Source organism: Periplaneta americana, chromosome 16 (assembly GCF_040183065.1).
Source record: "Periplaneta americana isolate PAMFEO1 chromosome 16, P.americana_PAMFEO1_priV1, whole genome shotgun sequence".
Taxonomy (NCBI): Eukaryota; Metazoa; Arthropoda; class Insecta; order Blattodea; family Blattidae; genus Periplaneta; species Periplaneta americana.
Window position 1 is genome coordinate 81,813,375 of NC_091132.1, and position 15,725 is coordinate 81,829,099.

A 15,725-nucleotide genomic window follows, 5' to 3' on the forward strand; every position below is an offset into this window, starting at 1 on the left:
CTATAGCTACTTAAATGTACAATATCATTTTGTTATATTTTTATTTATCAGTACATCAAAACGAGGTTTTATTCTCTTGGCAGCTGAAAGGAACAGTAGCCTACTGATCGTAATGAAACATCAGTTACAGATGTTCGATGTCTGCCTTTATTAAAGTTGATTATAGAAAACAGTTGCTCACAAATATAAATGTTGAGCCAAACATAGCAATCATTTTCACAGCCAGCCTGTGTAGTCGTGGATATTATTGCCAATGTTTAGTCTTGTAAAACTCAACCAGGCTAGTAGTATTATTCAAACGATCTTTAGTCCTTAGGTCACATTGAAGATCAATAAGTTCGAGCTGTAAATCGTTAAATGTTAAATGTTATGTTCCGTCTTTTAGATTCCTACATACTGTAGGCCTACTGTAGCAGTAGGTAAGCAACGTGAAACAGTTACTGAGATTAGCCCTACATACTGCACTCTTACTAGATAGCTGAGTGGTCGTTTCCCTCTCCCCTACCTATAGCAAGTCTATGTCATTCTGACGTATCTTCCTCTCAGTTTCGGCGAGCGGTAAACAAGGCTCTCCCGCTCCGAAGGAGCGCGCGCGCTCGTTGAGCGCTGTTTGTGCAGGTATGACTTAGAGTAAGATATCAGATGATAGATGACATTAAGATATGTGGATCATATGCGGAGACTAAGAGGAAGGCAGAAAATGGGAAAGATTGAAGAATGCTGGGTTTGCAGTGAAAGACCTGCCTATGGGCACAACACGTATGTATGTATGTATGTATGTATGTATGTATGTATGTATGTATGTATGTATGTGTATGTATGTATGTATGTATATGTATGTAATGTACAGTAAGATCATTCTTGCGGTGTCGACCAAGGAAAATAATTGTCACTGAGTATAGAACATTACTGGATCTTACATCTGCTGAACAGTGGAGCGAAGGAGCCAGTAGCCGCGAGACGATACGCGTGGAGGATCCACTTAATGACGTTACCAAGACGACGGCTAAATAACGGCAGCAAAAAATGCCAAACTATTAACACGTACAATGCGAAATGTCTGTAGCTGTTGTTATGATGGAGCCATAACAAAGGGTACAAGAGTTTACATTCGAGATCGGGAAGAAAGAAAAGCAGATAGATGGGCAAAAAGGGGAAAAAGAACAGAGTCTGTGATACACAAACGTAACAAGTCAAGCTTGTTTACGGACGGCTGGACGATCGATGTGGAGTGTTATATGGTTGGAATACTTTACATTACAAATTGAAGCTTTACGATGTGGGAAACTTGGTAAGTAACCTTGCATTTGCCTTTACACTTTCTGAATTTTTACAAGAAGAAATTGGTTACAATACTCTTATTCGGACATGCGTTCTAATAAGCGATATAGGCTTATTGTAAGTAATGTTAATTTCAGGGAGGTATTCTTTGAGATTTTAAAACAAAAAAAAAAAAATTAATACAATTTTGCTCGTTTTTGCATCCTTTTCGAGATAAAAATTTATATTAAATATTTTTAGCGTGTTTTGGGAAAACCATTGATTTAATTCTGAAAATGTTCAGTCAGTTTAAGAGAACCTGTATTATGATGATAAATTACTGAAACAATTTCAGTTTTATCCTTTAAATGTGCAGAAATTTAATTCGAACAAATGTAACATTGTAAAACTTTCTTTGCACAACGAAAAGTTACATTTGTTCGGATCATATTCCTGCACATTTAAATGAAAAAAACTAAAATTCTTTCAGTAATTTATTATCACAATACAGGGCTCTCTTAAAATAACTAAGCATATTCAGAATTAAATGAATGGCTTACCCAAAACACGCTATGAAATTACATAAGTTAGGTCAGACGCAACAGTGTTCATGAGTAAGATAGTTGTATATAATAAAAGTAATATAATATAGTTATATGAACACTTTTTAATGATTGAATAAAATTAATAAAATCGGTTAAAAACCATACATGTTTCGGAGGAACGCTCCTCCATCTTCAGTGGTAGTACCACGACGCTGGTACAGATGTTCGACTGCGTAACGCAGCTTAAGGGATCAGTCAGTCTTCCTTAAGCTACGTTACGAAGTCGAACATCTATAACAGCGTCGTGGTACTACCACTGAAGATGGAGGAGCATTCCTCCGAAACATGTATGGTTTTTAACCGATTTTATTAATTTTATTCAATCATTAAAAAGTGTTCATATAACTGTATTATATTACTTTTATTCTATACAACGCTATGAAATGTTTCATATAAAACAATTTTCATTTCGAAAAGGAAGCAGAAAAAGATTTTGCTTAAACTTAGTTCTGTAACAACATAAAGAAACGCATCAGAAACTGTAATTAAGTCCACGAGAAATTAGCAGGCTGTGAAAGAAAGTCGTATATCTTGTAACGGGAAATTCATATAGCAGATTTATTAAGATTAAATTTAACAAAAAGTCTGAAACTTTATACAGTTTGTTTATGTCAAATTTATAGGATTAGTAAAGAGAGTTATACGGAATATTTTAGATCGAACACTCAAGTCCTGTTAACACCTAATTTAGGAGTTATTTTTTTTTCCTTGTTAGGAAGGAAGGAAGGAAGGAAGGAAGGAAGGAAGGAAGGAAGGAACATCCCACGCACTACGACCTGAAGTCTATTGTACACCCGATATGGGATGAGTTGCGTGCCCACCGATCCTCTACGCCAGTGGTCGTCAGCACTCGCTGAAATGTGCATTGGGTACGCGGTGCCGTCCCGTGTGCACCGTCGTGCAGCAGGGAGAGATATAGAGCATACCCGCTAGCAGCTACGGAGCGCACCATAGTGCACTGCGTTTTCCGCGGGTTAGAGACTCTAGCCCCAGCGTGCTCTGTACTGACGACCCCTGCTCTACGGGTACCGACCTAACCACTTGACCACTTTAACGACCTGTCCCTACAGTCAACATTGTAGACTACATGTACCACTCCTGCTTCGGCAACCCTCCCAAGGCTCCCTTAACGGTCCGAGGCGGAAGTCCTCCGAGAAGGTCTGCCCCGGGTTCTGTTGCAGAATACAATCCACGAAGGCCGGTCGAGAGAGCCAGCAGCTTAGGAGGGTCGCCTGTAGAGGGATCTGAAAACTAGAAGAAGTAACGGGATGATGAATGAAAGAATGATAGGGGAGGAAAGGAAATGGCGAAGATGAGTGGAGTCCCAATCGCCTGATAAAGTTACCTGATATTTATCCATAGGAGTGAGGGAAAAACTCGGACAAAAACCTCACCCAAGCAACTCGTCTCGAACGGAAATCGAACCCGGGCCCGCTGGGTTCGGAGTTAGACTCGCTAACCCCTCAGTCAGAACGGTGGACTTTTACACCTTTACAGTTCTAGAAGTCTGACACAAAGTTAAGGAAACATCTTGTACAGAAGGATTATATTTAAAGACAACTTTGAAGGAAGTGGAGGTTTTTCCGAGAAAAAAAATAAAGCTCAAGCTTTGGATGTAACTGCAAGTTTACACAGGCTTACAAAAGAAACTCAAGACTTTCGAACGAATGATTCCGTAAGCAGATTTTTTAAAAGCGTCTTAGTATTGTTCTCGTCCATATTCTATTTTTAAATACAGATGTCGGTTAAATTCCGAAATTGACTATTCATGTCCACAATTAGGAGTGACCCGAATTGTCTACTTTGACTTGGAACAGGCTACCAGCTAACTTGGATTAAGGAAAAAAAAAGAATAAGTATTCAACTTAGTAATGAATATCCTCGTTGTTCCTGCAATAACTCCTATGTGCAAAATATTAAATCTTTCAGGAGGAAGGAAAATACCATTTATTCATCCTATGGCAGCCGTACATAAGAGATTGTGAATACTTACATTTTCGAGACAAAGATATATAATTACATATAGGAGATTTTATTATTTGCTGTGTCACTATTTTAACTTATTTAACAGAGCAAAAATCTGAAAATCGATAAATATGTCACATAGGAGTTATTGCAGGAACAATGACGATATGTTGTCATCAAGCCAAAAAAGAGGAAAATTTTATATGTGTAAGGTTTTGTGGGTCAAAAGTTAATAACGATAATTTTTAGAGTTTTCTATTCTCAACGTCACAACGAATATTATATATTTCATAAATAAGCAAATCTTAAAAGAACATCTAAAGCCTCTGAAGATCCACTTTAATGAATAATATAGCACTAGAAATATGTAAATTGATAATAACAGATGTACAACCATACGTTTCTACAGAGCGTTCGCCAAGAAATATGTTTCGCTCAGGTTAATGCAGTAGGTCTTTTACTGTTATAGATCAAACGCGACTACAGAGAGAATAGCGTGTAGGCCTATATATCCCTTGGATCGAGCATAGAGAGATTTTGCGTTGTGTAGTATGGACAGATAACAAAGGTTGAAGAGACGTCACTATTAGAGTATTAGTATACAGCTGACTTCCACTTAGTGCACTTCAGTTTAGTTAGTAGCAATTCAACATATATGTTAGAAGAGCAAATTTTCATTTATGATATGCGTATATTACGAAGAAATCGTGGAAAAAGTATCATGCTATATTTCCAGTAGTCGACAGTTCTAGTACTGTGCCTATTATAAGGCAAACTGCCAATAAACTGCATCTATTTATAATGTAATATATTCGTCGCGAGATTTTGTTACTGAAAGTGGTTGGTTGGTTTCTAATGCGCTTCTTTGGCATTTAAGCCATTAACAGTCTAGCCGTCCACTGCAGGTTTCAGCCGCAGATGCTGGACAGATGTGATGCATCCACCTAGACCTTGCTGTCACATAAGATGCAGTTAGCTGAGGGTAAGATGCCAATTTTGTGAAGGTGTTTTTTCGAGGCAGTCATGGCCTGTAAGTAGCCTGTAGGTGACAAGTGATGATTTTCTTGTGGCTTCTGGTATGAGATTGTGATCTCTATTATCTATCTTTCACAGCTAAGTGTTCATGCCACTTTTTGTACTACGCTGTACTAAGCGAAACCTGTTTCCATGTGTACACCCGTTATTTAGTTAAATAGAAGCCTTTCTTCATGACTATGTACTCTGTTCCTCTATTGCAGGCAGCCTCAAGGCGCTCCCTAGAGATCTGTGTGTGGGATGAAAAGATAATTTGTTCTAGTTACGAGCAAGTCGTATTTGAAGATAATTTAACTACTGTATAGATAGAGCCTTTTTATCACATATCAATCATCATTGCCATCGTCAACGGGAAGTCTCGTTCCGTCTCAACTTCTTTCTAACTTGATTTAATTCTAATTACACAACTTTAAAAATGAAAGAGAAACTGAGAATATCAGTGAAAAATTGATAACATTAACATAAACTTATAAATTACATTTATGACGCTATGTAAAACCATGACTAAAAACTTGAAGTAGCCAATTTACGATATTAAAAATAAAATAACAATATTACATGCAAAGTGCGAAATGTAGTGAAGAATGTATCTTATTATGAAACCATGAATCCGAATATGGAACCGAAAATGAATTATATTTAAAGCCAGCCGCGGTTTTCTAGATAGGAAACGTTTTTTTTTTTTATTTGCTATCTTGTGTTGTCTCAAGCTTGATATTCGGTGTCTTGCCGATTTCACGTCTCGAGAATTCAACCAAGGGTTTGTCTAATGTGAATTTAAAATGTGAAAAGTACGAACTGAGGATATACTTAAATAGAGCCATGAGAAACTCTTCACAAGTTGAAAAATAATACAGTAATATACGGTATATTTAAAAGGACTTTACAAATTTATACATTTATTGAAATTTATCCGCATATCTTACAGAAATGATTAAGGTGTCATTTTAGAGCAAAACACATCAAGTTTTGACTCACGTAGTGCCGTAGTACCAAATTCGGACACCAAGAGCTCTAAATCAGTTAAAATATAAAATGGCTACTTTCACTGGTGCGGAACGTGCTGGCTGTGTGTTTTGGTTTCACGAAACAGAGTCCGCGACTAGAGAAATAGTAGGACAACTTGTTCTTTGGTTAAGAATATTGGGCACGCTAAACGCTAGAATTCCTAAAGCAAAATGAAGAGTTCTAGAGAAACAAATATTCGATGAAATAACTGTAACGATGGAACGTTCACCAAAGAAATGTCTACGCCGTGTCACGCAAGAAGTAGGCGTTTCAAAAACCTCAACCTATACGGCTACTGCACTTTTAAGAAAGAGTGGTTGTGGTCTAAGAATAAAATTACAGTCACATGACAACGTAATTCGAGTGAATTTCTGTATGTAATTGTGTTTCGTAGGATAACGTTGACGGTATTGTTGATCCACATCTAAAATAAATGTGTGAATGTTATTCATAAAAATTATAGGCCTATGTGCTGAACTACGCGGGAGGTTGCAGATCGAAATTACTGCTATCTACGTACGCCACCCGCCGACCGCTACGCATGTAGGCTATGCGCTTCATCGGCCCAGACCCGAGCCGCACTCTCTGCATATGAGATGGCCCGACAGCTGTTTTAAAATGAATCGTTTACTGCTAAAACCCCACAAGTGACAACCATAACTTGTGGGAAACAAATAAAAATTGTTTAGTTTCATCACTTTTATTTTTATTGTCAAAATGTATTTAACAAGTGATATTAGTTGCTAAATATGAGGTTTATTCACCATTAATTGTGTTTTATAATAAATATAAAGTCCCCCCAAAAAGTAAATTAATTACGATGTTATGGGGGTTTTCCAACAAACAAACTGAAACTAAACAGAGCATTGCCTTTTTCAAGTATCAGAGTGAATGAAAGTAAATATGAACAAACTTTATAATCTATGTATAAACTACAGTATAAAATCACAAAAAAATTAAAGTTTTTTCTGTTGCAACAGACATTTTTCTTATCAGGACTTATTATTTTTCTAGTCTTTGCTTCCACTGTCATTACTATCTTTGTTGGTGGTAGGCGATGTATACAGTTCTGTGTAGAATCCTTTCACTTCATCCGGTATGTACTGCAAAATCTTCTTAAGGTCCTCCATTTTTTTTAACATTGATTGGTAGTCTCGAGCTGTTATAAACTAGGTCTGTTGGCAGTTCAAACGGTAAATTTTCAGCACAAACACTTTTCTCAGGAATTCTAATGGTGAATACTTCTGCCGGTACAATGCTGTCAATGAACTCTTTACAAAGAACTTTACCATTTTTGTTCATTGCAGTGAAAATACTCATTGACCTTCAAAATTTTAAAATGTACCTTTTTATCCTTTGGTACACCACGTCAATAAGATGAATCAGACATGCTACATAGCTTATAAAATTTTCGCCACCAAGCTTTGAAGTTAACCACATCATTAGCTGTGACTCGTTTTACCTTGAACTTAGACGAGTTCTCAATAATCCTCATTAGCAACATTTTCATCACTTGAACTAAACATTTTGTAACAAAATACTCAAAACAGATAATAATAATAATAATAATAATAATAATAATAATAATAATAATAATAATAATAATAATAATAATAATAATAGTGAGGACAACACAATCAGCAATAGACAGAACAAAACACTGATCCGGCTGTGACTGAAATCAGCTGTTGGGTGCGAGAGTGCTGCTGGCAACTAGTGTGGCAGACTAGTTTATTTGAAAAACACCATATGTGATGTTAGTTGTGGGGTTTTTACAATAAATGCATATTTCTTGTCCAGTTTTTTACATGTTACAGTCATGCTAGGTATAAGGTTTTTATATCAAAAGATGCGCATTCATGCTGGAAATCAAAATCCACAAAAATAAAACATTTTGTAAAAAATGTCGGTTGTGGTGTATTTACAATAAACGATTCAAATGGAGACGCAACGGACTAATAAATCTAAAGCTTGAAGAAGATAACGAATTATTATTTATTATATGAGATGGGCGACAGCTGTTTTAAAATGTAGATGCAACGGACTAACAAATATAAAGTTTGAAGAAGATAATTAATTATAATTTATTATATGAGCTGTTTTAAAATGGAGATGCACCGGACTAACAAATCTAAATCTTGAAGATGATAATTAATTATTATTTATTATATCTTGAAATTCTCATCTTTCAGACGAATCTACAATGATTCATAGGCAGTACAGGGTATGCGGTAATATGAACAACGATCGAGAAAGCGAGACTAACAGCGCCCGCAAAGCCGAAAACCCGCACGACAATGTTGTATTTCGTCGCGTCCTTGACATAAAGACTACCGAGTCTTCCGAGACTCGATATTGATCATCTCCCGAAGTCCCGAAGTCAGCAGTTGTTTATACCTGACTGAACTTTTATCTACTTTGGTAACTGTTTTATATATATATATATATATATATATATATATATATATATATATGGGGTATAAAGAATCAAGTAACCTATTTGAAACATTTCAACCTTTCAGTGTATAATAATCCGTTCCCCAGTCTTTATTTAATTACTAGGCCCTTATTAAAATGCTAGGAATTTTCTTTTCATGTGTTTAAGATCAAGTGTGCAATCTCAAGTAAAAATATATTAATGTTATGTTTTATGTTTCTTAGAAATGCAAATTTATTTGGGAATTGTTTTTTTTTCTATTTATATAACCATAAGTAATATCATATAACAGAACCAGAACATTTTGATAACTAGGATACTTTTCTGGTTTGTCTTTTTGTCTCATTTAAACATTTATAATGTTATTTATTTCAATGATGTATGTTATTCAAAGTTACGAAATCTTTCCACGCCGACAAAATGCTATGTCGAGAATGGCGAGCAAGACTCGAAGCGCACGAGAATGACGAGCCGAGACTCGAAAGACAAATGCAGCGAACACAGCGAGCGAGAGCGGCAGTTAGTTTTGTTCACCTCTAGTATGCGGGAATTTTGTACAGTAATAGGCCCAATGACTATATTTAAATTTTGGGGTATATACTGTAAATATGAATTGTGTAAACAACTTGGCTGTGTTTGGTGATCATTAAATTCATCGAACCACTAACATTTTTCGTCCATTATTGTTACTATTATTATTATTATTATTATTATTATTATTATTATTATTATTATTATTATTATTATTATTATTATTATTATTATTATTATTAATATTATTAACTTATTATTATTACTTCTATTATATTAGAAAAAATAAGATAAATCATTGAAATGTAAGTAGTTTCACTCATGGCCACCCATGTAATGACTGAGGTTACACTGTAGAGATGACCACTCCTCTATAACCTCCGCGGAGAACAGGTGGGGCTGAGTACGCAACCCAACATGCACCGCAGACTTGCAACGAGTCGCGGACAGGAGTGAGTCGAGTTGTAGCTGCCACCTGGGAAATAAGTCGTCGTTTAACCTTTATAGCTTTTATTTTTTATTGTTCAGATTTCTCTTAATGGCTTATAACGAAAGTTCCAAAACCGCGGATCATTTTGTGCACTACATCAGCAGCTGATGAAATATAATGAGACAGAGGACAAGGTCGCTTAAAATTGGTAACTGGTGTAGGCCTAACTATAAAATAGGAATTATTATTACTGTTATTATTATCGTAAATACCCACTATATACACAATGGATAAGACTCAAGGGTTTAAGATTGCATGGCAGCCACGTCAGTGGATTAAAAGTCGGCTTAAAACGTGTGTCTTTTTATTAAAACACTGTTATTATAAAACACCAGATACACCGCTGGCACTGTGACTGTGCTAAAATTCTTGCGGACGTCACGTTCTCTGTTTTTTTAGGCTATAATTTAAATTTTCAGTGAGATTTGGCTAGTTCTTTATAGTTTATTTAAGCCATTACTCAATGTGTTGTTATGCTCATTATTGAAAAAAAATGACGAAAGGTTTTTGACTGAAGGAAAAGCAAAGGAAGTGTCTAACCGAATCTTCAGACAATGTAGTTCTGTTTGCGTAAAAATTAAAATTAGGCCATTGCTTTTGTTTTCTGAATACCTGCACTAAGAAAACCTATATTGTTTAGTGAACTGTCCGAAGACAGGTTGGAACCTTATAAGTGACGCCAATAAGGCACCGCTCATGAGGAAACTAAGCCAGGAGATAATGGGTAGGGTGGCCAGTTAAGTAGGCTACAAAGAAAAAAATATTGGGATACAGCAAGAAATATACCTTGATATTTTTGCGGAAACACACATTTCCAGCATCCCTCCTTCCGATAAAACGATTTTCAGCAAATCTATCCATTTGCCTATTCTTCTGAACTATCGGACGAATTTTGTTCGTATACAGAAAATTTATCCGGAAATTCTGCACCGGCTTAAGAGCCTACAGCTTTAGGAGAAAGATTGTTGTTACTGAATGAATGATTAAACAGTAACAGACTTAACAGCCTACAGCTTTAGGAGAAATACTATTCTTCTTCTTCTTCTTCTTATTATTATTATTATTATTATTATTATTATTATTATTATTATTATATTTTTAGTTGGTTATTTAACGACGCTGCATCAACTACTAGGTTATTTAGCGTCGAAGAGATTGGCGATAACGAGATGGTATTTGGCGAGATGAGGCCGAGGATTCGCCATAGATTACCTGGTATTAAACTTAATAATAATAATAATAATAATAATAATAATAATAATAATGTTTTATTTTCGCTGGCAGAGTTAAGGTCATAAGGGCCTTCTCTTCCACTCAACCAGCCTTAATCAATACAATACACTTAAAAGGTTCTCCAGCAATATTCTTCAGTTTTAACGACTAGTAGACTATATATTTATTTAAATTTATATAAACCTATAAGGTAAAAGTAGTAACTTAATTTATGAGCTAATTTAATTCAATCAATTATAATTAATTTAATATTTGAGATAGCTAGTAAAATGATGAAAATTAATTTAATATAAGCTTACTAGGACTGTTACAGGGAGAAAAAAAAAATATATATATATATATATATATATATATATATATATATACGGTTGGGGAAAGCCTCAGAAAAAACCCAACCAGGTAATGAGCCCAAGCGGGGATCGAATCCGCGCCCGAGAGCAACTTCAGACCGGCAGGCAAGCGCCTTAACCGACTGAGCCACGATGGTGGCTTATTTATTATTATTATTATTATTATTATTATTATTATTATTATTATTATTATTATTATTATTATTATCTTCTGAACTATACAATGTAAATAGGAACAGTTGCAGAAATGCTTTGTTATATTATAAGGGAACCGTCCCAGGTCATCGCGCTTACATTTAATGAAAAGAGAAAAAGAAAATTAGACTAAGCATTAATGTGAGAGTTGTGATTCGGTGTCGCGGAACTACTGTATAAGGATCCGAGTGCGTGTAAGAAGCGGCATAAGTAGCATCTATTTTCAAGTCATTATATTTCGTAAAGGAGGAAAAAGCGAAACGAATGACTATCGCCACGTTTCTTAACGAACAAAAATTAGCTTAAATATGCGTTTTCATTAAATTAAAGCGACATCTAGTATGCTGTCAAAAAATCTGAAAGTTAGAATTTATAAAACAGTTACATTACCGGTTGTTCTTTATGGTTGTGAAACTTGGACTCTCACTTTGAGATAGGAATAGATATTAAGGGTGTTTGAGAATAAGGTTCCTAGGAAAATATTTGGGGCTAAGAGGGATGAAGTTACAGGAGAATGGAGAAAGTTACACAACGCAGAACTGCAAGCATTGTATACTTCACCTGACATAATTAGGAACATTAAATCCAGAGAAATGCATAGAGTGTTAGTTGTGAGGCCGGAGGGAAAAAGGCCTTTGGGGAGGCCGAGACGTAGATGGGAAGATAATATTAAAATGGATTTGAGGGAGGTGGGACATGATGGTAGAGACTGGATTAATCTTGCTCAGGATAGTGTCCAATGGCGGGTTTATGTGAGGGCGGCAATGAGCTGCGGATTCCTTAAAAGCCATTTGTAAGTAAGTTGTAAGTAACCACGACCTGGGACTGTTCCCTTGTCAGTCACCTTTTAAACGTGTGAGAGATTAATGCATATTTTGTTGTCCAACTTTTTTACAGCTGGATATTAACGTTTGGAGAAGAACAATCTTCAATTTTCTCGATACTTCTGAAATAAATCAATCGGAAGGCCACTTCTAGACGACAGTACAACCGTAATTATGTGCAAAAATTACTTGTTCCACACAGTTATTATTATTATTATTATTGTTATTATTATTATTATTATTATTATTATTATTATTATTATTATTATTACTACTATAAAATGTACATTAGACCCTGTACTTTTGTTCAGCTTTCGTACTGGTAATAGAATAATTAATTCTTAAGTAAATCCAACAAAGAATAGTAATGAATGTCCATTTAAAACTTTAATATAACATAAGCAACCCTGAAAAATAAATGTCCTCTATCAAAGTAGAGTAAAATGCATGTTATAATTACCAGATAATTTGTGGTATTGATTTAGTATCTATATTAGGTTTCGAGTTCAGTTATGTTCCTTCAAAAACTTCTACTGTTATACTAACAGAATATTAATATTATTAACAGAAATGCAGGCAGCTATGTACCGCGGAGTATACACTACGGCTAAGAAGAACAACACTGGGAACCCGTAATGGGTTATAGTCCTGCTTTATGCATGGATATTTGTCTGTTGTGAATGATATATCCTGATTGCATTAAAGATATAAAAGCTAGGGGCCATATTCATAGACATTCTTAGCGCGGGCTTCCGGTGGATGATCAGTGAACTAACGTTTTTCTTATTCATAAAGCACTGTTAGCGATATGATATGATATGAATCCTGTACAAGTAATCAGTCGATAGCCTGGGCTAGTTTAGCACGCTCGTAGCACGGGCTAACGAAATGTCTATGCATAGCACCCTAGAATTTTAGCAGGGAATAGTTGTTATTATGCCTTAGGGAATGTCATGAGAACTAGGTATATTTCTAAGTAGACAAAATTACTAATATACAAAACAATAATTAAACTCATAGGGCCGTAGTCATAAACATTCTTAGCACTGGTTTCCGGTGGATGATCAGCGAACTAACGTTTTTCGTATTCATAAACCAATGTTAGCGATATGATATGATATGAATCCTGTGCAAGTAACCGTCGATAATCGGGGCTAGTTTAGCACGCTCGTAGCGCGGGCTAGCGAAATGTCTATGACTAGCACCCAGAGTAGTTTATGGATGTGAATCATAGACCATGACTGAACAGCAACAACAACTTAGAAGATGGAAAAGGAAAATTCTGAGAAAGATTTATGGTCCTGTTAAAGAACAAAATAATTGGAGAATCCGCAGTAACTTGGAATTAGAACAAGTACATAAGGAACCTAATATAGTAACTTCGATAAAACTCAGAAGACTTGAATGGGTAGGTCACTTAATTAGAATGGAGGACGAAAGAATGGCGAAGATGATCTTCACTGGAACACTGGAAGGAAAGAACGATAGGGGTCGTCCCAGATTGAGATGGTTAGACTGTATTGAGAAGATTTGAGGAAAGTGCGAATAAGGAGATGGAGGAAGAGGGCAGAGGACAGAAGTGATTGGGCTATTGTTTTAAAGGAGGCTTTAGCTAAACTATAAGAGCTGTATGCCAAAAGAAGAAGAAGGACGTTATATCCTATGTTATCTTAGGTGGTAATCCGGTGTCGTGCTAATCCCCCGTGACAGTAGTCTTGCCGTACGTCTGCCTAGTCTCAGGCTGAAAAAAAAAGTAGAAGAAGAAGCCAAAGCTATTCAAGGATTTTAGCCGAACGGTTAGAGCTTCGGCTTCCTAAGCTGTAACGCGGGTCCGAACCCGGCAACTGCAATTGCAATTGATGGATTTTCAATGGGCTACTTCCTTTTCTCCTAACGAAATTCCACCTTTGATTCATTAATCATCATCGTACGGTACTATGTAGTTCGTCTCCCTCAGTCCACTAAGAGCAACGCTATGACGGCAAAAATAATTATACAGGTTCGCCGCGTCTCTTCCAGATAGAAAATCGTGGCTGAACAGCCATTCGAAATAAAAAAGATTCTATCGCCATGTAGTTACATGCTGTTTAGTTAAAGTAGTAACGTAAGAAGATACACAGAGGAGTTAGAGACCGGCAGGCAGACAACGAGATAGAGAGCCAGCCAGATAGGCAGACAGAGACATATACAGGCAGACGGGAAGACAGAGAGGCAAGTAGACAGACGGAGAGACAGAGGGGCAGGCAGGCAGAGACAGAGAGGCAGATAGAAAGACAGAGAGGCAGGCAGAAAGATAGAGGCAGGCAGAGACAGAGAGGCAGGCAGAGACAGAGAGGCAGGCAGGCAGAGACAGAGCAGGCAGGCAGGCAGAAACACAGGCGCCAGCTGAAAGACAGAGAGGCATGCAGAGACAGAGGCAGGCAGAGACAGAGAGGCAGATAGAAAGACAGAGAGGCAGGCAGAAAGATAGAGGCAGGCAGAGACAGAGAGGCAGGCAGAGACAGAGAGGCAGGCAGGCAGAGACAGAGCAGGCAGGCAGGCAGAAACACAGGCGCCAGCTGAAAGACAGAGAGGCATGCAGAGACAGAGGCAGGCAGAGACAGAGAGACAAGCAGAAAGACAGAGACGCGGCAGAAAGACAGAGAGGCAGGTAGAGACAGAGGCAGGCGGACAGAGACAGAGAGGCAAGCAGGCAGAGACGAGGCAAGCAGGCAGGCAGAAAGACAGAGAGTCAAGCAGGCAGAGACGAGGCAAGCAGGTAGGCAGAAAGACAGAGAGGCAGGCGGACAGAGACAGAGAGTCAAGCAGGCAGAGATAGAGGCAGGCGGACATAGACAGAGAGGCAAGCAGGCAGAGACAGAGGCAGGCAGGCAGAAAGACAGAGAGGTAGGCAGAAAGACAGAGAGGCAGGCGGACAGAGACAGAGGGGCAAGCAGGCAGAGACAGAGGCAGGCAGGCAGGTAGAAAGACAGAGAGGTAGGCAGAAAGACAGAGAGACAAGCAGAAAGACAGAGACGCGGCAGAAAGACAGAGAGGCAGGCAGAGACAGAGGCAGGCGGGTAGAGACAGAGGCAGGCAGAGACAGAGGCAGGCGGGCAGAGACAGAGGCAGGCAGGCAGGTAGAAAGACAGAAAGGTAGGCAGAAAGACAGAGAGACAGGCAGAGACAGAGGCAGGCGGACAGAGACAGAGAGGCAAGCAGGCAGAGACAGAGGCAGGTAGGCAAGCAGGTAGAATGACAGAGAGGTAGGCAGAAAGACAGAGAGACAGGCAGAGACAGAGGCAGGCGGACAGAGACAGAGAGGCAAGCAGGCAGAGACAGAGGCAGGCAGGCAAGCAGGTAGAAAGATAGAGAGGTAGGCAGAAAGATAGAGAGGGAGGCAGAAACAGAGAGGCAACAGGCAGAGACATAGCCAGACAGACAGAAAGACAGAGAGACAGGCAGGTAGATAAAGAGGCAGGCAGGCAGGCAGGCAGGCAGGCAGAAAGGCAGAGGCAGGAAGAGACACAGTGTCAGGCAGGAGAGACAGAGAAGCAAGCAGGCAGGCAGACAGACAGACAAGACACAGACAGGCAGGCAGACAGACAGATTTTTTAGGTATTTAACGACTCTCTATCAACTACTACTAAGTTATTTAGCGTCGATGGAATTGATATTAGCGAGAAGGTATATGGCGAAATGAGACCAAAGATTCGCTATACAGTGCCTGAAAATTTTTCCCAGTAAGTTCGCGTAAATAATTGAAGTTGTAAATTCCTATAGGCCTAGGGGTTCGTAGCGATCCAATATGAA